This window comes from Castanea sativa, chromosome 8, assembly GCF_040712315.1.
Source record: "Castanea sativa cultivar Marrone di Chiusa Pesio chromosome 8, ASM4071231v1".
NCBI lineage: Eukaryota > Viridiplantae > Streptophyta > Magnoliopsida > Fagales > Fagaceae > Castanea > Castanea sativa.
The window spans coordinates 2,654,065-2,679,213 of record NC_134020.1 but is presented as its reverse complement, the minus strand read 5'-3'; the positions used below and the strand labels follow the sequence as shown (position 1 = coordinate 2,679,213).

Sequence of the window (25,149 nt, the reverse complement as noted above, 5' to 3'; positions counted from 1 at the left end):
TTAATATATTATACTTAATGTGATAGTAAAATACGGAAGGGGATGGATGGTTAGTTGTTCAGATAATGATGCTAATGTGCAGGTGTTCTTCTAAAAGACAAACATAACCTGGCATCAACACATAATCTAGGAAAAATGTTAATTGAAATTTCATAAGTTATAACTAATTGGTTCATGGTTTTTTTAAAGGTTGTGGGTTCGAGAGAATATAGTTATTGAAGTTTGAAATAAGTAGGAGAGAAATTTGGCTAATAAAATCAATTTGTAAAGAAAAAATTTGTTGCAGTAATTAACCCCAAAAATTCCATAATTCTATTTACAAAAAAATTATTATTATTGTACATTCTAAAGCATGCATGTTGAAATTTGGTTACGAACACAAAGATTTGCATGATCAATAAAGATTTTCCTCTTGTATTAAAAGTTGTCCTTACAACATTTATTTGAAACTTAATCTCTTCGCTTGGTATCTCTATCACATAGGATTAAAAATTCTTAAATTAGCTAGCATTCATTATTCCTAGAACTGGTCCAATATTTTCCAACAGCTTCATTCTCAGTCGTCACAACCCATATTTTGGTGGTATTTTAAGAGGAGCCTGACAAATTATTAGAATAATATTGTACCTATTCAGTAGAGAAGAAGTACATGAATCGAGCATCTTTGCATTTTTTTTAATTTATTATTATTATTTTTTTGAAAAAAGACAGTAATATATTTGTATCTAGAAAATCATGGGACTTTATGAGAAGGTATGTAAACATATAAGTTAAAAAGTCTTGATAAAAATTTGTCTTGCCAAGTAATATAAGTCTTGATAAAAACTTGAATTTTTTATTTATTTATTTTATGACAGCATTATTTGCCCGTTTGACATATTGTAGGACTTAGAAAAACTGTAGAACTTTAGTAATAGAGCTACTGCAATATTCAATTTTAATGTTTTTGTGTTTTTGTCAAATTACCGTGAATAGTGCTTTGGGGTCCATTTGGTTTCAATTGGCATGACATTTATGTTCCTTATCAATTAGATTTCATTTAAGGCTTAATCATAACTTGATGTATTTAAAATTGTTTATTTTCTTTTGGAATTTAGTCTCTTACAATGATTTATTTGCATGTGAATCTTATAGCAGCCAAATGCTGATTAAAGAGTAATTCACACTGCAAATGTTTGGTACTCCTTTGCAGCTTTAGCTTTGTGGTCATGCCACATTGGCTGCTGCACATACAATCTTTGAATGTATTCTATAGTGTGAAACTCAAAGAATAAGAGGTGTCCTCCAACCAAACATTACCTACTAAATGAATTACATGCGATTCCTGTCAACTTGATAGCAATCGTATTAATTGTTTTATTAATGAAAATTCACACACTAGCAACCATAAAATTACAGTAACAAAATACATTTTCTGCAATCATCTACCATTAAAATAAAATTTTAAAGTAGCTAATCCTGGTAATTATGCAGATAGGGTGAAATATTGACTAAAATCTATGAAATAATCAACTTTGTATAAAGAACATTACACTTTCAGATTTCAAAGTTCTACAATTTCAATCCATCTTTAAAAGAGTAGAACATGTAGGAGGGAAAACAAAAACTGAAAATTAAATTGAATTCCGTAGTTGCTATTTTTCCTTCTTCAATTTTTCTTCTTCGTTGATGCATTTTGTTTAGTAGCATTGTTTCGTTTGTGAAGCATTTGAATAGGCATGCTATCATCATCTCATTTTCCATCTTCAGCAGGAATGGAAGCTGCAAATAGAGAATTGCTATCCTCTTTTGTTTTTCTTACAAATTCGTCTTTTGTGTCCTGTAATAATTCACTTAAGTAAAATGTGCTTCAAAATTCACAAACACCTAATAAATCCTTAAACAATAAGTTGCAATTCTCTTATAAATGAAGTTAATATTGCTTTTTTGTATTACATTGGCTTTCAAGGTATCATAAGAAGGTCTAATATGTTATTTTTTAATTTCAAGAAAATTTTTTATGTACCAAGCAGATGTGCATAGTAACTAATATGCATCAGACTACATAATATTATGACAAAGTCAAAGGGTAACATTAATCATCAGGAAATTGTATTTTATATCTTCAAGTTTCTGCCCTCTATTTTAATGTTCACTTCAACTTTTGAAATGATTACTCCAATAGAAACAATCTTAGTGTCTGAGCTTGTTATTTCTTTCTAATACAATGTCACACATCAAACTAATTTTGAGATATGTTCTCAAGGGATCACCATAGATCCTCATATTTCAAGCAATGCAAAGAATGTTCTTGAAAAACAAAACTCAATGGCCAACCTTACAAGCTTACAGCACAACTCAGCTCTACAGGGATCAATCAATACTTATATGCATATCCATAATGAACCCACTCAGCACTCAGCAAAATCCCAATGCAAGGGCTACCTATCGGATCTCCAAATTAGAGAGCCCCCAAACACCAGCTTTTTATGTTTGGTTAGTAATAGGAAAGAAGAGAATGTAAGAACTCATAAATTTAAGAAAGTATACATACATACATCATGATTAAAGCTTTTCATGGAATTCTGTGTTTTTTGAAGAACAAAATTGTTTTTGAGCTTTTAATAATATTTAAGGCACTCCGCATGATGTACAATAGTTAATATTTTCAATAAAGGCTTGTTAATGCTAATCACTTCAAAAAACAAAAATGACAATTGTGTGATATAGAGTCAGGTTCAATAACAATGCCAAAAGTCCAAAATTCCCCATAGCAGAAAATTAAGTCTAAGAACTCATTAACCAAAAAACAATTTAGTGAGCTTAGCCATATTCTGGCCCTGATGCATTGTAAGTGCCAACTCTGTTTCACTTATAATATTATAAGGTAAAATTCCAATGTATAGATACAAAGAAACAATCTTTTAATTTCTGTCAGTAGAAACACTTTAAGAAGCAAAATTTAAATGTGGAAAAACCAAAACCAAACCTTTATGGAAAAACACCACCTTAAATTCTCTAAATTTGGTGGTTTGAATCTAAATGACTCTGATAGAGTAACTAATTGATAAGAGAAAGCATAGCTGATAGCTCAAAGGAATTCAGATGTACTTAAAAGTATTATAAGATCTTTTATAGCTAACACTTAGCACTAACCAAGAGAATCACTTACACCTCTGCTAGGGAAATCCAAATTGTAACGTAGATGCCCAAGATTGATGTTTTATTCTTAAATAGATAAAAAAATGCATCGAACATAGTTAACAGTTGCAATTTTTAATACACAAACAACATCTAAATTAAATACCTAAAAGCCATAAAAGAACAAAAGAACCTAAACAAAATTGGAAAAGAAAAATAAATACATATTACAATCCCACTTCTAAGAATGCATCTTACAATCCCAGCCACCAAGTTCTAAGAATGCATCTTACAATCCTAGCCACCAAATTTCCACTATGGAAGTTTCAAATGTGTAATGGTCATAAGCGCTATAGTGTCAAGCAAATTTTTATTAATAATTAAAAGCACATAATTCTTGCAATTCAAGCAGTTTTATTTTTTGATTAGTTGTAAATCAAATAGTTTTTTGGAAATTTTTACTAAATTGATGTCCAAAGTTGAAGCGCATACATGCTAGAGGAATTGCATCTAAAATCTCATTTTGAACAAATTTGACCACATCAATTAGTTACAGTTATGCATTAGAGAACAGAATTGATGCTAAAATTCCTTCTTTTCACTAAGTATAGACATTTCCTTCACTTCAGATAGACTATTATTTCTACATTAATTTCATAGTTTTTTTTTTTTTAATATTGATTGCAACATTAATAGTTTTTTTAATTTCTACATTATTGCAACATAGGTTCTTGCTTCATTGATTAAGCCTATCAATGCTCTTATGCCTATCAAATATTGATATGCATGTCAGAAAAAGTCATACTTCAAAACTTTGAATCCCAGTCATTCTGTTGAGTTTGCAAAAACCATAAGTTTCAATGTAACTTTGACAAAACACCAAAAAGAAAGACACAGATAGGTAATTTAAGAATTTACTTTGATCAAAACTCTATAAAAAAGAACTTATTAATCAGTATCATGTTTTATGAGTACTTCAAGGGTGACATCCAAAAACCCCATATTTGCTTATTTTTAATATCCCCTAGGGGAAAAAATCACTGAGGTTATAGCAAATTTTGAGAAAATCAGTAATTTTTCAAAATAAATCACTCAATGCAACATGTATTAGAAGTGTAAATGAACCAAAGTGTTCACAGTAAATTAGTAATCACCCTCCTACCTATTTTCACAATAAATTTATTAGAATTATTACATGCTTAGGGTTCAACATACGGATCGAATCTAATGATTGGAAATTGATTTAGACATAAAAACTTCTACAAATGTAATAGTGATCAAAACAAAACAAAAAAAAGGAAGTCCCAAAAATTTCCTAAATGAACCAATCTTTAAAATCTCTAAATTCTAAAATTATCCCAATACCAAAAGGAACCCCCAATTCCCATTTGCAAACAAAACCCGAAAAAAAAGGAAAAAAAAAGAAGAGAAAAAGGACTTTGGTGTGAGTTACAATTGGAAACTTGGAGACAACAACACTTACTTTCCTTTAGGAGAAGTTTAACTCAGATGAAATGCAAACTGAGCCAACTTCTTAATAGGAACATTAACATATTGGTAACACAGAAAACATCCCAAGTATGAAAGGAATATAATAGGACCATTTTCTTAGTACGAATGTCACACAACAGAAAAATTATTAGGAGAAGAGCAAAGTTCCTAAAGAGTGCCTTTCAATTATATGAAAAGGCCAATCTTAGGAGCAAAAGCACCAACATGATGTACCACTATATATCTTTTGTTGAGGGAAAAAATAAAATTAAAACCCTTTAATTTCACAAATGGAGAAATGGAGAAAAAAAAGAACCCGAAATCAGATTTCGAATAAAGATAATAACTTGTTCTCAAGCCAAAAAAGATTTAAAAAAAAAAAAGATGCTATCTTGTATCAAACAGAAAACAAACATGAAACATTAATCATAGAAAAATAATATTAAAATTATTCAAGAACAAAAAATTCACTAAAAGAAAGGAAAAATAATTTACTTACATTTCCTTAGGAGTATGTGCTCTTTGCTTCCTCAATCTTTATTGTACCACCTTTAGGGAAAAAAAATCATGAGATTGCAATTATATTTAAGCTCCTTGGTGGGCTAATATATTACATAAAGAAATAATGAGGTGGAAACAAACCCAATCAAATTTATAAATTCTTAATTAGGAACAATTTAGACTCGCGTAATCCAAATTGAATTTAGAAACCAACAACACTCATACTAAAGCAATTATCAACAATAACAGATCAGTAAAACTAAATAAACATATAATGAATAAAGCAGAGATATGTGGCAGAGAAAGAAAGCAGTAGGAGAAGAATTTAAGAAACAGGGCAGTTCACCTAATGTCCTAGATAATGTTTCCAGAATTTCCACTTCAAATAGTTATCTTCTTCTCTAATTTATTTCTCTCTTTTCAATATCAATTTCAATTTCAAATGAAGGTACATTCTTAACAGTACTCACAGTGGTTCAAGATTAATCTGCATAGTTCCAATGGCTTTAAAAAAGGGACCATTCAAAAACAACAAATGCAAAAACTTTAAAATTTAAAATAAAACTTTAGTGTAGTTTTGATTACTCAAAGGTTTGCGCTTTGAGTAAAAAAGCAAATCTTCATTTTATGTGAACTCAAAATCAAAGCAACCCAAATATTCAAAATTGATTCTAAATACCCAAAACATTGAGCCAAGCCAAATACCCTAAAAACAAAACTTCTTCTAACCAAAAGCCCTTAATCAAAACCAAACCTTGCCCAAAATAATAATCTAAATCATAATTAACCCCCAATTGATTCTCCAAATAAAAACCAAAAACCCTTAATTTTTTAGTTTAAAACAGAATTTTACCGGTAGCAATTTCGGTAGTCTGATAGTGGGTGGAGGCTTACAGCGATGACATAATTTGTGATGGTGCCCCTCTCTCAATCCATGGCGCATTGACTTAACAGTCTAACGATTATACTTCCTCTTCTTCTTCAAAAAACAAAAACTCCAATTGGCCGATCTCTCTGCACTCTGCGTCTAACCGACTCTCTCTCTACCATTCTCGGACTTTTGGCCTCTAAAACTAAACCAAAATCAAACACAAAATTAATTGAATCCAAATAGTCCCAAAAGTTTTTAGTATACTAAGAAACTAAATCAAATCAAAACCTAATGTAACCCAAATACCTAAATACAAATCAATCCAACCAAATTTCTCAAAACTAATTCATATTTCATACCCAGATCTAAGAAAGAATGGAGGAAAAAAAAAACTTACCAATGGTAGTTCTCTCTATGTCCATATCTCAAATCCTCCGTGCACCTTTAGGTTACCGGTGCCGGTTCCGGTGGTCTAAGTCTGGCAAAGGACCGACGGTGGTGGGAAAATGATGGTGATAGCCGGCTAGCCGTATGAACTCTGTCTCCTTCTCATCTCTGTATCGCAAGCTTCTTTTCTTTTTCTTTTTTACACTTCTCTATCTCTATAGCGCAAGCCTTTCTTTTTAACTGGTTATTCTTTTGTTTATATACTGACAAACTATCAAACGGGGTCAAAATTGTGAAAGAATATATCTTATTGCTTTTTAACTGTCACATGTCTGATTTTTAGACCGTCTGACTATTTTAAAGCTGTGATAGGAAGGGTTTCCAAACAATGCACCGTGTGATAAAAACACAATCGGTTATTTAATTTACACATTTTTTTTAGTTGCAAACGTGGCGGAGTTTAAAAAGCCAAGCGTTGTAACATGCGGCTGTATTTTTAAAAAATAGTATACGTGTTTGAATTTAAAATAGACAGTTATCCTATTTGTCAACACGTCCTTAAATGCAGGAACCAACTTTCTCACAGCTTCGTCTATTATATATATATATAGATTATTATTATTCGATAATTGGGAGACTGAAAATGTGAATTCTGGACATCTCTGTCCGAAACAACAAGAAGTGTCGATTGAGCTATATGTCTTTTGATAACTATTAAAATTTGATGTCACAAGATTTTTCTGTTCGATGTTCTGATATTCCTGTGAGAAATGTCATTTTTATCATTAAAAAAAGTTTTGATGACATTTAAGATGAGTTCCCAATCTTGTAATGATTCAAAGCGACTTTTTTACCCGTGAATTTGTGAAATGATAAATTTATCCTTGAAGTTTGGATTAAATGCCGGTTGTAAACTGAGGTATCATCTACACAGGCCAACTTGTTACTATTCATCGGCCACTGTCACTACACTAACAAGTTACCACCGTTGCTGTAATTATTGGTCATTTGTAGTGGCTTCCACCCCCATTTTCTTTCTCCAACCACCACAATTTTTTGGAATTTTCGGTGTGACCAGTTGTAAAAAAATAAGAAGTTTGGCTCATAAGCAAAAGATAAGAAACAAATTATTTCTCACTAAAATATATTTTTATAGAAAAACATTTTTATGCCGAAATAAACGGAGCCTTGGAATTAACGTTCACATCAAAACTCAAATGCTATAAATACTAGTTTACACACACTTTGTTACACAATCTTTTATTTTTATTTTTAATATAAGATAAAATTTTACTCTAACCTAATTTAAATATATATGTGTGTGAAACTCCTTCATGGACACTTGAACTCCAGCCCTTGCCCTCTGCACCCCACAAGAATGCATCAAAATTGTGACTTATCTGAGTTCTCTCTAAAATTGTGATTTAAGTGCATTTAAAGGATGTGTATAATAATGTGGGTAAAAGGGTGTGTGTACTAAACACTAAGCTCCTCTGCCTCTCCCAACTTTGAGAATCTAAGCGCAATCTATAGGCATTATGACAAATATGAATATCCACATTCTATCAATAAAAAAAAAAATCACCAAAATAAAACTAATGGCATTATGTTTAATTCTGTTAATATATATGAATATGGCATTATGGCAATACTTTTCCATGTAACATACTCCACGGCATTCCCACGGGGATGGGGATCATGAAAAAGAGAGTGGTCCAAAAATATGAAGGCAAAGGGAAAAATGAATTAAATGTAAGAACGAAGAACTAACCTTCCCTTCCATCAAACAAAATGCAAATCGTGGACGCCCTTTTATGTAGCATCCCAAATGCTCCGACAATTTAATTGGCTCAGCAGATTCTACGGTGAAAGTTGCACTTCATTATTGGAAGGTATCTTATTTTAATATATTGTATGCCTTTTTTTTTTTTTTTTTCTTCCCCTTCCTGCCTGACTAAAAATTATTGGAACAAGTTTTTCATGTGTTCATGACTAATCACAATCTCTACCTCCTTTTGCAACCACCGACTACCACAACTATTGCTAATTTATGATTTGCGACTACCTCTACTACCACTTATCTCCACTTCAGTTTCACAACCACTAACCATTTTCACCACCATAGATTTCTACTTCTGTTTCACAGCCACCAACCATCACCACAGATTTGTGTTTTACAACTACCACCACTACCAATCTCATCCTCTTTGAGTCTAACCTATATCAAACCGATCACCCAAATCCCAAAACCACAACCCAAGCTTAGATAGAAAAAGAAATGTAAGAAAGCTGAGAGAAATAGGAAAATAAAAAATGAAAAGGTGTGTGGCCGTGTGGGTTTAAAAAAGGAAAAAGTCTGAACTCAGTTGTGTTGTTTTGGTGTTGTGTGTGAGTTTTATTTATTGTGTTTGCATGTGTTTAATTGTGTGTAATCATAACTCTTTTGGTCATGATGATTTAGTTACATATTAATAAATTTTGGCCATGTATTAATGACTTCTTTATGTATTATTTTCGTTCATGATGATTTGGTTATGTATTAATAACTTTTGGCCATGTATTAATGACATCTTCGTTATATATTCATAAATTTTTGGGTCATGACGATTTAGTTATGTATTAATAACTTTTGAACATGTATTAATGACATCTTTGTTATGTATTCATAACTTTTTTGGTCATGATGATTTAGTTATGTATTAATAACTTTTAGTCATGTATTAATGACGTCTTTGTTATGTATTCATGGGTTTTTTGGTCATGACGATTTAGTTATGTATTAATAATTTTTGGCCATGTATTAATGACGTCTTTTCTTCTAAATAATACTGCTCTTCCTACTTTTTTTGTGAATGATAAAAATGCTAACAAAAAGAGGAAATAAAAATGGAAATACGCTTATCATGGAAATGAAAATTCTTCAAAGTTTTTTGTTGGTAGTAATTTTCTAAGTACTTTATGCTTTATGGACTAACATAACTTCATAAGCTCCTTCCATCTGCCACTAACTTGTTTGTTATCATCCTTATTTCACCTGTGGGAGCCTTGGTATTGTCTGTCTCTTGCCCCTGATTGTTTCCCTCTCTCTGATATCTTTTGTGTGAACTCGTCTTTCATACAAAATTCCGTAGCTGTCCTTGACAAATTGAGGTCTCTATTTGCCATTTTAAATGTCTGCATGCATCGGTACAATGCTGTGATCTTGATGAAACCTGCAATACCTGCTTATAACCTTGCCTTCCACCAAAGCCAACATGGGTAGAGGCCATTAAAAAGACAGTTCATCTTTTATCTACATTAACACATGTTCAATGGGCATTATCAAAAGAGTAAAGTTAGTAAAACTTGACCTTCGACTTGGGAGGTTTCTCTTTCCATCCAAAGTCTACTTTGAGTTTTGTGTTTCCTTCTTATTTTTAGGGTGGCAACTTGTTCCTTCGTCTCTTGTCCTTTTCCTGGTCAGTTCCTTTGCGACTATTGCATCTTCTGCATTTGTGTACTTTTGGGTTTTGTAAAACAGCACTACTACCGACTTTGGTGGAAGAGGTCGATTCAACACCTTGGTGGTGAACGGTGAATCTGTGCTTCAGATCATTACATCCAGGTTCTCCACTTTTTTTCTTTCACGATCCTCTTGAGTTCGTCCATCTCTCTCCTCATGCTATGGAGTTCACCTTCCATCCTAGATGGATTTTCTTTGGAAGCTCCTATTCTCCTAATATTTTTTCCTTCCATCCTCTTAGGTTGATCATATCAACTTTAGGTCTCAGCTGCTTTTTGCAATTCTCCATTCTAGAGCATCAATTTTGCTATACTGGCTGTGAAAGCTTGAATATGTTGTGCGACTTGCTCAGGGTCCATCTCGCATTATGGAGATCTCTTTTGTCAATTTGGGAAGTGTATGGCTTTGCAAACATTTCCCATAGAAAGCACCAAACTGATGATGCAGAAAATCAATAGTTGAGTTCTTCGTCTGTGTGGATGGATGATGGTAATGGCTTCATCTAAGGATGAACCTGCAACATATCTGAAATAGAAAAAAAGAAAAGAAAAGTACTACATTGGTGTGGTGTTTTCAACACCCTTTGATGATTAAGTTAGAATGGGATTCAGTTGAAGTGTATTGCAAGAGAATTTAACTTAGGAGTATTTTTGGGGTTAGAATTGTGTGTACCTTTTGGTGTTATTTCTTTCTAACTTATAGTCATCTCTACCTTTAATGGGCAATGGATGTTTGCATTCATTCTCATTTGTAATGGTTAAGGCGTTATAGACTGATGCTTTGACTTGTGTAATGTCTTCTTTAAAGTATCTTGGGTTCGTCCATTATTGAATGACGAAGTCATTCTTTTTTGGACTCATCAATTGTCATAAGCCACCTAATGATATCATCATTGAGGAACATGGGCTCGAGTCGTAAGGAGTACAAAATGAGGTGTTTATACCGTTCCCAACAACAAATTAGTTGTGAAGGTCCTGGCTCTGGTTGATCCTCAACTAGTTTGAGCCCCACAGTTGTGTTGAAGGGTTTTCATTTTCTAGTTCAAGTGCATTTCCAGATATTTAACTGCATATTAATCTAAGAGAATTAAAACAGGTGGAACACAGTTTGTGATGAATTCCCAAGTTGAAAGAATGACTAGACTAATTAATATGTTTGTCATTGTCGTTTATTCATGCACCGTTGTGAGCATCTCAAAAGCTTCTTCTCTCTAACAGTTGAGAATTTAAAATCCATATTCACCATTGCAAGCACAAGAAATGCTCAAGAATGGTGTTGATTCTATAGGCTTGACTATAGCTCGGGCAATCTTGATATTCTAAACTTTCAGACTTTGGCCCATCATGACCAAAACCTTGGGATTAGTGACATAAGTTGTCCATAATGTATATAACGCTCTCTTAGATCATTATAAACATGAGTGAACTTTGGTGAGAAAGATGCTAAATTTACTATATATTTTACAAGAAAATGTTTGTAAAAATTGCTATGCTAATAAATGTGATTGGTGAACTTCAAAAACCTAATATAAAAAAGGTTAAAAAATAATTTTTAGTGATTGAAGGATTTGTAAGTCTTATATATTAGTGAGAGACACATTTATTAGGAATATGAAATAATTGTTGTAATCCCTTTAGTTAGGTAGTTAACTAGTTGGTTGAGATTAGGATTGGGATGAGATAGAATTTGAGCACATATAGCTCAATTAACACATGGCTTAATTCATAAAGCACAAGTTGAATTAATTAGCGAATTATCTTAAGCCATGTGGGCCAATGACATTAGAGCCACTGTCCTATACATACATGTTTGTAATTTATCATTAGATATCATTGAAGAATAAACCAATTTTTTAGTGCGTTAGTGCATCTCTCTCTCTTAATCTTTTTCTTTCTCTATGGAGGGTAACTACCTTAAATTAAGTCAATTTCCCTACAATTCTCCTATAATTCCCATCAATCCCCATTAGGAACCACCAGTTTCCTAACAATTGGTATTAGAGTCATTGATCTTGATATGAACAAATGTAACCGAAGAGAACTTTGGAAAGAATTACGGCAAATGATAAACATAGTTTCAAAGGATGTCAAGACTTTGTATGAATCTCACAATGCCATTTTAGAGAAGGTCAAGGCCTTAGATGAATCTAACAAGGCCATGAATGAAGAGCTCTTGAGATTGCAAGAGGTTCTTGAGAACATGATGGAAGAAGAGTTAAAATCCCTTGATTCAATGAAACAAAAAACAAATCCAATTCCAAGAATATGTTGCTATTGTTGCAAGCCGAGATGTTGATTTTTGTATCAAAGTGGATGATGATATACATGAGACGCTGCCCTTGAAGTTTAGGACGAAGAACCAACAAAGAAGGTGATGATGATCTTCCAAGAACCAATTTTTTTTAATGCACCAATGGAGGCTTCCATTCAAGAGTCAATGATTCAAGAATTGGCAATCCAAGTGTCGGTGATTCAAGAATCCAAGATGCAGGCGCCAACAATTTTAATGGTTCTAGAATCAAATGAGGTCCTGAGGATACAAGAACATTCCAAGGTTCAAAGAACCAATGAGACCTTGAAGATTGAAGAGCCATTGAAGGCTCAAGAATTCGAGCAAAGTTTGAAGATCTACAAAGAAAGAACCTTCATGTGTACGGGACCGCTTGTCAAAGAGAAATGCATGAATATGGTGATCAAAATATCACTAAGGTATTGGTCCATTGGAAGATCTCTTTTAATGAAGGAGTCATTTCACAACAACACCTTGTGGGCATGGTGTTTTCAAGGGGAGGGAGATATTAGGAATATGAAATAATTGTTGTAATCTCCCTTTAGTTAGGTAGTTAGTTAGTTGGTTGAGATTAAGATTATGATGAGTTAGTTAGGATTTGAGTACATATAGCTCATTTAACACATGACTTAATTCACAGAGTATATGTTGAATTAATTAACCAATTATTTTGAGCCATGTGGGCCAATGTCATTAGAGCCAGTCTTCTTTAAATACATGATTTTAATTCAACATTAGATATCATTGAAGAATAAACCAATTTCTTAGTGCATTAGTGCATCTCTCTCTCTCTCTCCCTCTCTCTTTATGAATGGTGACTACTTCAAATTAAGTCAATTTCACTACAATTCTCATCAATTCCCCTATAATTCCCATCAATCCCCATTAGGAACCACCGGGTTCCTAACAGCATTAGCATGTTGGTAAATATAGTTATGAAGTTGTTTTCAAGATAGTACTCAAAAGCTAAGTGTGTTGGTCTTCCGCATGATATATAGTGATAAAAATGTTTGAGCTAAGTGTTTTATTGTCCAGGTCAGTTGAAAACTTTTAAATCAAAATTTAAGTCCGGTCACTGTCTCTTCTAGACTGCTTTAAATTTGGTGGAAACTTGTCTGGCAATAGACTGCCACAAAATAACCATGCTTATGTGTTCTTAACCCTACTCAACTTGGTCCCCACTAGAGGTCAATGTGAACCAGATTGAGAAATAGATTTGAAATAAAATGGGATGGCTTAAATTTGAGGGATGTTATTATAAATAATCAAAATTTTCTTTACTCCTGCATTGTTTAATTGATGAGTGAACTCCGAAACAAATACCCAAAAGTGAAAGAAGGTGATGAGATTGAAGAACTGAGCTTGACCAACTAGTTGTATCATCAAACTCTTTCGTTATGTTCTTAGAGAAAGGAATCGAATACCATATTTCAGTGATTTGTATCAGTTACTGTTCACACATAGTTGGCCCGCTTAATTGAGATGGATTTTTGTCAAATTTTATTTGTATACAAAACATGATGAAAATGGTGAGCATTTCACCTTGACGTGTTTTGTTTGTGATCAAAAAGATGGTATAAGCTAGCTGGCATTGAGAAGGATAAGGATGATTACGTGACCTACGTTATAGAAGTTTATAATGAAACCTAATGCGTAGACAGAGGAAAAGGAATAGGATCATCCCTGAATTGTGATTATAGCACTATGAAACATGGGTGCGTTTCTGGATTCAGGTGCAGGTGCGGGTGCGGGTGTGGGTGCAGAACTGGGTAATTTTTGAAAAAGTAGGGTGCGGATGCGGCGATTAAAAAATTATTAAAAATATTTATATTTATATTTTATATATATATTTCTAAGCATAAATTATAAAATTATGTTTTGAAAATACAAGTTTATGATTTTATAATTATAATTGAAATTATATTTTTAAAATACAACTTCACAAAATATATGCAAGATTGTGTGTAACTAATTATATATGACAATAATTAATCTATATTAAAATCTCAATTATAGGGCACAACTTCACACTTGTGTTTCATTGGTGCACTAACTAAATAAAGCCATAGTTCTTCTACAATTCTTACCCACACACCACATCAATGAATGCCGAGTAGGACCCACTCTCCTCAAAAAGTCGTTCCCACTCTCCTCAAAATGCACACTTCAATTCCACATTAGTGACATCACTATCCTCTCCTCTTTTCAAAAAAATAAAAAAATAAAAAAAATTAAAATTCTTCCACTCTTTTGTCTATTACATCAAAAGAGATATGGTACTGTCAATTGTCTTACATCGGCAGCGACGGCGAGACTAAGATTTTATCCATCCTTGTCCTCAACTGTCTTAAATCGGCAACGAGACTAAGATTCTCATTCTCGTTGTCGATCGTTCTGTTAAGTTCAACTCCTTCATTTCCAAGCTCTCTGCTCTCTGTGCAGGCGGCGTCGATTCTGACGTGTCGTTCAAGTACCAGCTCCTCCGCGAAGACCTCGATGCTTTGATTTCGGCTAATATGACCCGATTTGGCCAGAGTCGACGTGTATCAGGAAATGAAAAAAAAAAGAAAAAAAAGATGCGGTACTGATGCGTGGGCAACGGCGTTGCCCGCCACACCCCTCGTCGGACGCCGGTGCGGCGCCTCTAATGCCACGTCTGTGCTTCATAGTTATAGCAATAACATTAATATGTTGCTAAGGGCCTTCTAGGTTGTAGTTCAATTGTTTTCAACAAAGATATCCAAAATTTAAATTTTTATTCTCTCATTGTAAAGCATCCAAATATTTGAAAGCTTTTTACCAAATCCCTTATATATTTTCTATAAAGTAAAGAATATATTTATTTTTTTATTTGGTAAAAAATAAAAAATATATAAAAATAAATAAATTGTGGTGGAGTTGGTAAACTTTTCCTAATTTGAAAGCTTTTTGAAGGTTGTTAAATGTTAATATATCTTATAAGGGATTTTACTTTATAGATTGTACTTTGAAGTGTCATAAGTTGGACCTAGTAAAGCTTTCATGACGCCGTTTGGTTAGGTGATATGTTCATTGTTTATTGTAAAATACCATCTTATGTCTATTAAATATAAAACGGTCCAACTTACGATATTCCACTTGAAATGAAAACTGAGAACATGGCCTCAAGTTCAATATAATTTGTGTGACTAAATGAATTGCCAGATCCACTTTCAATCTAGATTAGAATTTTGGCTGACGATACTATTGGGACCTTGGTGGAGTTGAGATTAAGCTGATCGCTAAACCCCTTGCCCTCTGTCTTGTATCACATATAATTATACTATAGTGTTTCACATGCTTTCCTTTTTGAAAGCAACTTTCCATACCGGATGTGACATTATATGATTAGTGCCACATACTAATCGGAAACTTAGAAGCTGAGGTGCCAAATGAACCCACTGTACGATTGAATTCGTACTAGTTAGTTTGGCATAAATTACTCATTTCAAGGATTCCATGGTCTTTATTTCTTAGTTGTGGCTCAAAAGAGGCGACAATAAATTATTAATTTTCATGAGAAGAGTCCTTCCACCTCTTATAAGAGATGAGGCCGTTGTCTATAGGAATCACATCTCATATTTCATGTGAAGGAAGAAAGACTACTCTGGTAGGAATGAATAAATTCTCTTTAGCAAGTCATTTTAGTGGCCAATTTTAACCATGCAATTTAAGTTTAATTATCGAATTCTCATAAACAGAAGTAGGAAGAAAAGTCTTACAAAGTGTGTGCATGTCATTTGGTTCAATGCCACAACATATGGTGGGTGTTGGGGAACTAAACATTTTGGAGAGCTTTCTTAAGTATTTAATTTAATATATAGAGATACACTTTAACTCAAAAGGCCTAAGCTCAATGGGTATGTGGTCAATTATGTAATATTAACCACTTATTCTTCCTATCATTATTCAATGTGGGATTTCACTCACATGAATTTACTCAACAATCTCCTCCTCACATGTGAGTCTCCGCCTCTCAGCGGGCTTCAAGACCTCTCCGTGGGTCATAAACAAGTATTACTCGCTCCCCCTCATCTAATGGACATTTTCCATTAGGTGAGGGGGAGCAAGTAATACTTGTAATAGCACCAACATTCTTCAACCCAAAAGACATTATCTTGTAATAGTAATTCCCAAAAGGTGTTCTGAGGGTAGTCTTTTGAGCAGTTGTTGGTTCCATGAAAATTTGGTTGTAACCACGGTAGCCATCCATAAAGGATAAGCTTTTATGACCAACAGCTGCATCTACCAGGATGTCAACATTGGGTAGTGGGAACCCATCCTTAGGACAAGCCTTGTTGATCCTGATCTGCCCGCCTTTATTCTTTGAAGGAACTATGTTGACTAACCACTCTAGGAACTTGATTTCTTTTATGAACCCTGCCTTCAAAAGCTTGCTAACTTCAACTTTGATTTTCTCCTTAATATCCAAGAGATACTTCTTGGTTGGCTATTTCATAGGCTTGGCTTAAAGGAAAATATTTAGCTTATGTCTTACCAACTTTGGATCCAAGCCTGGCATTTCTTCATATTTCCAGGTGAACACATCCTTGTATTCTTTCAACAAAGCTTTCAGCTTTCTACTTTCTCTTTCTAGTGGGTTCTTGCTTATCTTGAACAATCTTTCTTCTCCTCCTTCATTCAGGTTGACTTTGACAAGTCCTTCCTAAACATTTTTAAAAATGTCATTCATACATTTAGGGGCTTCATTTAATGGTTCTTCAGCTACATGTGCCCCTTCTGGCAGTTGAGTAAGGACAAACGGGTTAGGCCCACCATTCTCTTGACACTCTCCTTTAACCTTCAGATTTCGTAGACCCCCTTGCTGATGATAAGTAGAAGCCATAGCCTTATGAGCATTGAGCCAAGGGCAGCCCAAGATAATGTGGTATGAAGTATCACCATCCATCTCACATAGAAGAGTGCATGCTTTGATATGCCCTACCCTCAAATCCAAAGACACTTGCCCTAAGATGCACTACTGCAATGTTCCTATCTAAGAAACTTGGAGTGCTTCTTAGGTTATTCTCTCTTGTGGAATACCCAAGGCATCCTGTGTTGGGAGGGGTAGGATGTTATTTGAAGCACCAATATTCACCATGGCTCTTTCAATTTGAGAGGCTCCCAAAAATTAGTAACCTATAAGGGCCATCACCATCAACTACTTGATTGGCTAAGTCTCTTAAGGAAAAGGTCACAAACTCCCTAGTTTCTTCATAAGTTACCTACAATAAATTCCCTTCAGAAATAGTAACTCCTTTGCTTCTCTCCACTACTCGAGATAAAACTTGTGTTGCTTCCCTCTTGGCCAATGGCTTGAGGCCTATTCCTTCCAAAAAGGAATGGACTTTGTCATCTTGCTAGATTCTTAATGCCATTTCTTCATCTTGCATAGGCTAGGTTGTGGAACTGCTACTGGCCACACTCCTACCCTTTTCTTCCATAGGGTCTTCACATCTCATGAAAAAGGTCATAGCCACTTTAAGCCTATGCATCCTTTGATCTGTATGCTTCCAATTTTCAATGACCAAGTCACTTTTGTCCGCCTTCAATTTGCGTACCAAACCCCGAAAACTACAAAAATATCAATTTTTCAACAAGGGACTGTGGGAACATCTAGATTGACATAGTACAACCTATTCGAGCATCAGAGCACTGAAAGTGCCACTTTAGGTCAAAATGACCAAAATGCCCTTGGTCAATCCAAGGATCGGTCAAAATTGGTCAAAACCACCCCCAAAACTACATTTTTCATGTTTTTACATCAAACTTGAGGTTATCAGAGATTTTTATTTACTTTGACCAACTTTAACCCAAGGTTGACTCAAGAGTGATTGAAAACTTAATTTTGATCCGATTATTAGAATGGGTTGGAACCAATGTCATTGTGAAGATTATTGAATTCACTTTCTAATGACTACTCATGGGTCAATATCGGAGATAAAAAGATTGAGAGACATTGAAAACTGTGTTGGGTATGTCAACTCGCTTCCTGGGCCATAACTTTTGAGTTGACTATTTTATTTTCAAAATACAAAGTGTCCTGGAAGCTAGACATCCATATCTTTCCAATGCCACTGGAATCGGCTCAATCGAAGTTCAGAAAGGCATTCAAATAATTGACCGAAGTCAGAACTGAAAAGTTAAAGGAAAAGACAAAGCTATTCACGTCAACATGACATAAGCGGCGTACCCTAAGCATGATCTGGCCTGGCCCAACACACTCTTAGTGCTGACCAAGCCTTAGGAAATGTGCCAAGAAGTTATAAAACACCCCAAACTTCGTTGAAAAAAAAAAAAAAAATCTAATTTTAGAAATTTGGATAATTTTTCTAGGTAGTTGCTCTCTCTTTCTTTTCTCCAAAATTCTCTCCAAAAACACAAAAAAAAACCTTTGATTCTCTCCTAAATTCTTGCTCTCATCACTTTCTCCTTGGTCCATTTACCTTGGATTTGAGGTTTAGGGGTGTAAATGTAGCATTTTAGCTACAATCTACACCCATTTAATTTTATAGCTCTTTTTTGCTTTCTTTTAGTTTTTCTAGCATGTTATATTTCTCTCTAGCATATCTATTGTTTTCTTAACATGTTTTACTGCTTTGATGTTGTTGGCCTAGCCTTCTTGGGATAGGATATGTCTAAATTTCTTATTTCGGCCCTTTGCCATGTTTATGTGCCTAAAGTTTTGTTTCGATGCTATGCCTAGTGCTTTTTACAACTTTATACATCTTTTTTTGTGATTCTTCTTTGTGTTTAGCTTTTTGGGTAGGAAGTAGATCTAGTGGTCTAGGCCCATATCCATACACTTGAGTACAACAAAGGCTTTGGGTTAGTTCCTATTTGTATGTTTGTGCTTTGTTTGCTCCTTTCCATGCTTTTATGTTTGGATCCATGCTTATATGCTTAGATCTCATTTCTTTCATCCTTGCCATGCTTCACACATTTGTCTTCCATTTTTGGGTTTTTGTGCTTGCACCTTTGGTTCCTCTTTGTCTATTTGGTTGCATCATTTCCCTTTTTGCGGCTTATTTGGATGCAACCATGTGTTGAGATACATCCTAGTGATTTTGGCTTGCTACATGTGCTTAATTCCTAACTAAATCATCCTTATCTCATTTCACTAACTAATTAAAGGAAATAAAACAACTATTAGAAAATTACATGGCATATTGTATAATTTGGAATTTCTAATAAGAAGTGGGTACAAATCTAACACATCTCATTAGTAAGATGTGCTATATGATAGTAAAGGGGATACAACTAATTAGTTATAGCCGCTAGTGCAAACTCTACTCTAGAAGAGGAAGTCGATGATGAAGATGGTGGATGGGCTCTGTAGGCAGGATTCTCAATAGCACGAATATTAGCCTCCTCTTTCTAGGCAAGAGTCTAATCATCTGTCTTGGGCACCTGGCTCAAGCAGTTAATCGTGAAGTGCTCCTAGCAATAGTTACCATCCCAAGGGCACCCATAATGGAAGGTGACCAGTAGATGGAAAGATGACACTAAAGTGTGTGTGGAGACAAAAGATAGTGGAGGGGAATAGAAGTTTCTTGCGGTTGCCAAAATCACAATATGTATCGAGAATCGATAGTATCAACTAGGATGAAAAGTCTATAGATAAACCCTTTAGTAAACAATAAAGCAACTGAGCACAAGACTCGGTAATAGAGTTATAATGTGAAACAGGACTAAGGAAGAAAGTAATGATCATGCTCAAGACCTATAACCTTGAGCGAAATCATGAGTCACCATACTTAAGAAGTAGCACTAAGTAGAATGTCATCCACTGAAGAAGAAGAAGAGCGAAGATGAGATTATGAACGTGGACGCTCCTTTTGGGTACCATGGGAAGATACTCTAAGGAGGGAGAGAGAAAGAGAGCAACAAAACAATAAACTTCCACGAGAACATAGGAAAGGAAAGAGCAATGCATGAAAATGCACAAAGATGTGACGTAATAGTTGAAAAACTTCCATAGGACCAAAACCACATTACACACTACAGCACACAACATAATCAAGGAAACAATCCAAGTAAATGCATGAATATACATGAAAAAGCATAAAGAATGTAGTGCATGGAAATGCTACATCTAATCAACAGAACTCATAGCCCGAACATGACATTGTTTGACAAAAACCCTAACCCTCCCTCCCCAAAAGCTCAAAAACCTAGGTCTAAATGCATGGAAATGTAGAAATGCATAAAGAAAGAGAGATATGAGACTCATACCATGATGATTGAGGAGTGAGAGGGACAAAACCTTGATTTAGGTGGTCTAGGTCGAGAGGGATTGAGAGAGATCAAAGAAAAGACAAGATAGAAAAAATTGAGATAAACCACTAAAACATCGGATATATATCTATACACACACACACACACACACACACACACACACACACATATATATATATATAGAAAAACACATCTTGATAGATTGAGAAGGTATCAAGATTCATTAATTCTTGACATATTGACAGGTATAATGTTTTGGGACCTGTAGTTTCAGCTATTCTTGAGTAGTTCCTTAAGTATTCTTGTGTCTTCAATAATACCACTTGTACTTCAACTTTAAAGTTTTCTTGAACACACTCGAAACTAGGATGCAATTACCTGTAAAGTGTGTTTTGTCTCGGGACAATCTCTCCCGTTGGCAATCTATGAAAAAACCACAAGAGTACATGGAATGTCCTAGAATACATTCTAATCAAGATTACAAAGAAAATAGCCTACTCTAATACTTGAACTCTAAAAAAACTTGGCAAGTTGAAAGCTCATGTATGAATATGACTTTGTAACTTCTTTTTAACTAAAAAGCACTAAATTAGATACATCAAGGCATCGAGTATGAAATAAGATAGATTATATTAAAATCCTACACATGCAAGAGAGAAAGAAAAGAATAACATATGGAATAAAAAAAATACATGTCATCAATATATATCAAAATCAGATCAAGTTTATATAACATGATTTGCAAAACCAAAATAAGTACAACAAAATCCTCACTACATCCATTATATACACTAACCCCATGAAACTAGCTTAACACTACTGGGATATTTTCCTACAAGGGTTTTCCCTATCATGATCAAATTGCCTTGTCAAATTTATTTTCCACTTCACTTTATCTAGATTGGTGATTTGATTGTGCCTTAATTTGATTTGCATATAATATTGACTAATTACTCAACTTGGGTAATTGGATTAATTAACTAGGGTTAATTATAACCCAACAAGAATAAGGTAGCAAAGAAGAGCTCGATAGATCGAAAGGTATCGAGGAGGTATCGAGATAGCTATCAAGATTCATGTTTCAGCAAAAATTAGCTACATAAAAAAGCCCATAATTTTTCCATTTGAAGCCCGATACGAGATCCACTTGAACTGGTACTTAAAGGACTTTATAAGCCACATATTTGAATGCTTTTAGAGAGAGAGAGAGAGAGAGAGAGAGAGAGAGAGAGAGTTAGTGTGGCTAGCCTTTTTGTTACCAAGTTCTCTCAATTCCACCATATCAAAGAGTTTCAAAGTAAATCTAAAGTTCTTTTAGTGAAGAAGCTGAACCCATAACAACCACCATAGACTTGCTGCTGTGAAGAAAACCTTCAAGAAGTTCTTGGAGTCATTCGGAGATTCTGGTTATAATTGCAGGTTTGTCATTAACCAAAGCATTCATATATCGAAGAGTTTAGAGGTTTTGATGCGGAAAATGGTTTCTACTGTAAGCTCATCTACTAGGATTGTGGAGTCTACGAACAAGGGTTTTTTACCAGATGTTAAAATTCTTTTTACTATAGTGGACTATCTTTTAGGAAGGTTTTCCCCTAGATTTTTGTTGTGAAACTAGTGTGGTTCATTGGGTTTCCTGGGTCATCATATCTTGGGTTATTTACTATTCCACTATGTATGATTTTGTTGTTTGATTGTTTAAATAAGGTGTAGACACTCATTTTGCACCTATGATTTAATTAAGGAAAATGACTAGAATGACCAATTGTATACCCAAAATTCATGATTGCATTCATGCATTAATTTGTTCATTGCATATCACAAAAATGATCTTGAGATTCTAACAATCGCGACAATATGCCCGGTTTCCAAATCGGACCGTCGGATCGAAAGACATCGCATGATCAAGTTTGCATGGTCAGCATGCATTATTTCTAGGTTGAATTAACCACATATGATTAATTAAATTAATTCTAATTGGGTAGACAATTACAATTAATTAAATAATTTTGTGATTGGTTGTTAGTTAGTGTTAAAAATAGGCTTGCTTGCATGAGAATAAAGAGGATAATTGGATAACAATGAAATTGTGGAACATACAGACTTTTTGGAGTATTTATCTACAAGTTAATTGTTGCTGAAAAGACTTGAATTATCCAGAAAGGAGTTTAATTTTTAGAATATGGATTGAAAACGAGTCTAAGTACAAGTCCTGGCTAAAAAAACCTAAAAAAAGGAGTCCAAAATGTACCAAAACTCAAAAGCGGGCTTGGCACCCAAAGTGCCATTCGGCACTTTTGGAGTGCCGATTGGCACAATCTCGGGATTTGGCCCAAGGACATTTGGATTAAGTTGAAACACATCCTTTTCGATTTTTTAGAGATAAGGACACGTCCTAGTTCGTATTCTGATCATCTAGCTAAATTTTCGAACACCCCAGCCTCTATAAGTAGAGGTTGGATCTCAGAATTCAACACACTTTTTCATGCTCTCATATTTTCCCTCTTTCTAACTCTTCTTTATATTATTCTCTCCCTTACGTTAAAGACGTTCTGGAGGCTCTAGCCTTAAAAGATTCTTTCTTTTTAAGTAAGGTATTTTAGGTTTCAAAGATAATTGAACAAATTTCTTTGAACCCTAAAATATTCCCTCAAGAAGAAGAGTATGCCCATGCAAGAGATGGTTTTGCTCTACCCTTTTTCTTCTGTTTTCTGTTTATTTTGATGATGCATGATGTAGATAGTCTTCTAGTTTTAATTGTTAATACTTGTAACATGTATTGTCAATATTTTTTTCTGTTGAAATATGTTTTTGATGTTTTTATTATCATGATCAATCTTTTTGAGTTTCATAAATCTGCTTATTATCATATCTTTCTCAAAACTAAAAACTAATTTGCATCTTCATTAGATGCAAATCTAAATTTTTTAATACAAAAATGGATTTGCATCTTCCTTAGGTGCAAGTCTGAATTTTTTCAAAAACCAAAAAAACTTATATGTATCTTCCTTAGATGAAAATCTGATTCTTTTTCAAACTAAAAACTGATTTGCATCTTCCTTAGATGCAAGGCTGAATTTTTTCAAAAACCAAAAAAACTGATTTGTATCTTCCTTAGATGCAAATCTGATTTTCTTTTTCAAACTAAAAACTGATTTGCATCTTCCTTTGATGCAAATCTGAATTTTTTTTACCAAAAACTGATTTGCATCTTCATTAGATGCAGATCTGAATTTTTGCATAAAAATTAATTTGTATTTTCCTTAGATGCAAATCTGATTTAAAAAGAAAAAAAAGATTTATATCTTCTTTAGATGTAGTGAATTTTTGGTTAATAAAGCAGATTTTGAAATTAAAAAGAAGGTCATGAATGGTGTTGTTTTGTTTGCTGCAAGTTGCATAGGTTTATTTTATGAGTATGGTTCTCTTCTAAAAAAGAAAACTTCTTTTATTTTTTTTCACACAAAAAATAGATCTGATTTTTTTTTTTTTACATACAAACCAAAACCCATTTTTTTACTTTATTTCAAAATAGATTTGACATTTTTGTAGCAAAAACTATATTTTTTACTGAACAAAACAAATCTAATTTTTTCTTCACAAAAACTTTTTTTTTTTTTTTAACTTAACAAAACAAATCTGATTTTTTTTTTTCACAAAAACTATTTTTTTTTACTTAACAAAACAGATTTGGTTTCTTTTTACTGAATCAAACCAATTTTTTTTTTTTTTATCATAACAACAAATTTGAAATTTTAACAAAGAAGATGACACATCCATAAATAAACTTATGTGACTTAGTTTAGTTTAGTGTTTCATAGATGTAACATGTCATTCATACCATGCATAAAGGGGTACATTGATTATGAGAGTCTAAAAGACCAGACTCTGTCTGGGCGGAATGGGTGCCTTACACTTTCCCATTCCGTATCCTAGCCTTCAAACTTAGTTTCTTTTGGATAGGTAAACCTATGCTTTGTCTTTATTTTTATTTTTGGGTAGATTGTAACTAGGACAAAAAACCATGTATTTTTGGTAGTTTGAAACTAGGACCCAAAGCCATACTCAAATTTATCAAGGTTGTATTTTCTTTTATTCAATCAATGAGAATGGAACAATTCAGTCATGTAAAGTTGTATTTAATTTTTTCTTATTTTTTAGTGTAAAAAATAAGTGGCGACTCCACACCACTTACCCAAAAAGAGAGGTGTCTAAAACAAAGCACCCAAATCTCGTTTTTGAGAGCACCAAAATTTCCCCGGTCTTTCACAGTGGTGACTCCACTGGGGATGTCGAGGGCTAAGCTTCGTGTTAGACTTAAGTGACCAAATATGTACCCTTGTTTTTGCGTGGTCTTCCATGATATTGTTGTTTGTTTGTTTATTTATGTTTGTTGAGATGTTGTATGATATTTTGTTGTTTTTATTGTTTGTTAAGAGCTTTCCCTAACTGTCATAGTGTGTGCCATCAAAACAACAAATATGTATGCACCCCTTTCAACAACATGTGGTAGTAGTAACCATGGATCACCGGTCTTCATTAGATTCGGATACCCAGTGGCGAACTCACCAACTCATAGCCTAAAGTCACTGGATCATTTCTTATTAAGTGTAAAGGACAGACCATGCCATTTGGACCAACGCAATGTTCATTACATTACAAGTTGGGAGGTGTAACGTCCTAGCTATGGGAAACACTGAAACAAGAAACCCACCCTACAATGTAATGGCTTAGA

At 33.9% G+C, this 25,149-nt stretch overlaps 1 long non-coding RNA gene across 2 annotated transcripts; it reads right to left on the bottom strand.

Annotated features, from left to right (window-relative positions):
• Positions 1-1,635: 1,635 nt before the first annotated feature.
• On the bottom strand, positions 1,636-6,569 carry LOC142605670 (uncharacterized). Of its 2 annotated transcripts, XR_012839101.1 has the most exons (4): positions 6,381-6,569; positions 5,966-6,185; positions 5,111-5,160; positions 1,636-1,819 (listed from the first exon to the last, which is right to left on the bottom strand). It is a non-coding gene; the product is annotated as an uncharacterized LOC142605670 (long non-coding RNA). The 2 variants fall into 2 exon arrangements; XR_012839100.1 differs by lacking the exon at positions 5,966-6,185.
• Positions 6,570-25,149: the final 18,580 nt, after the last annotated feature.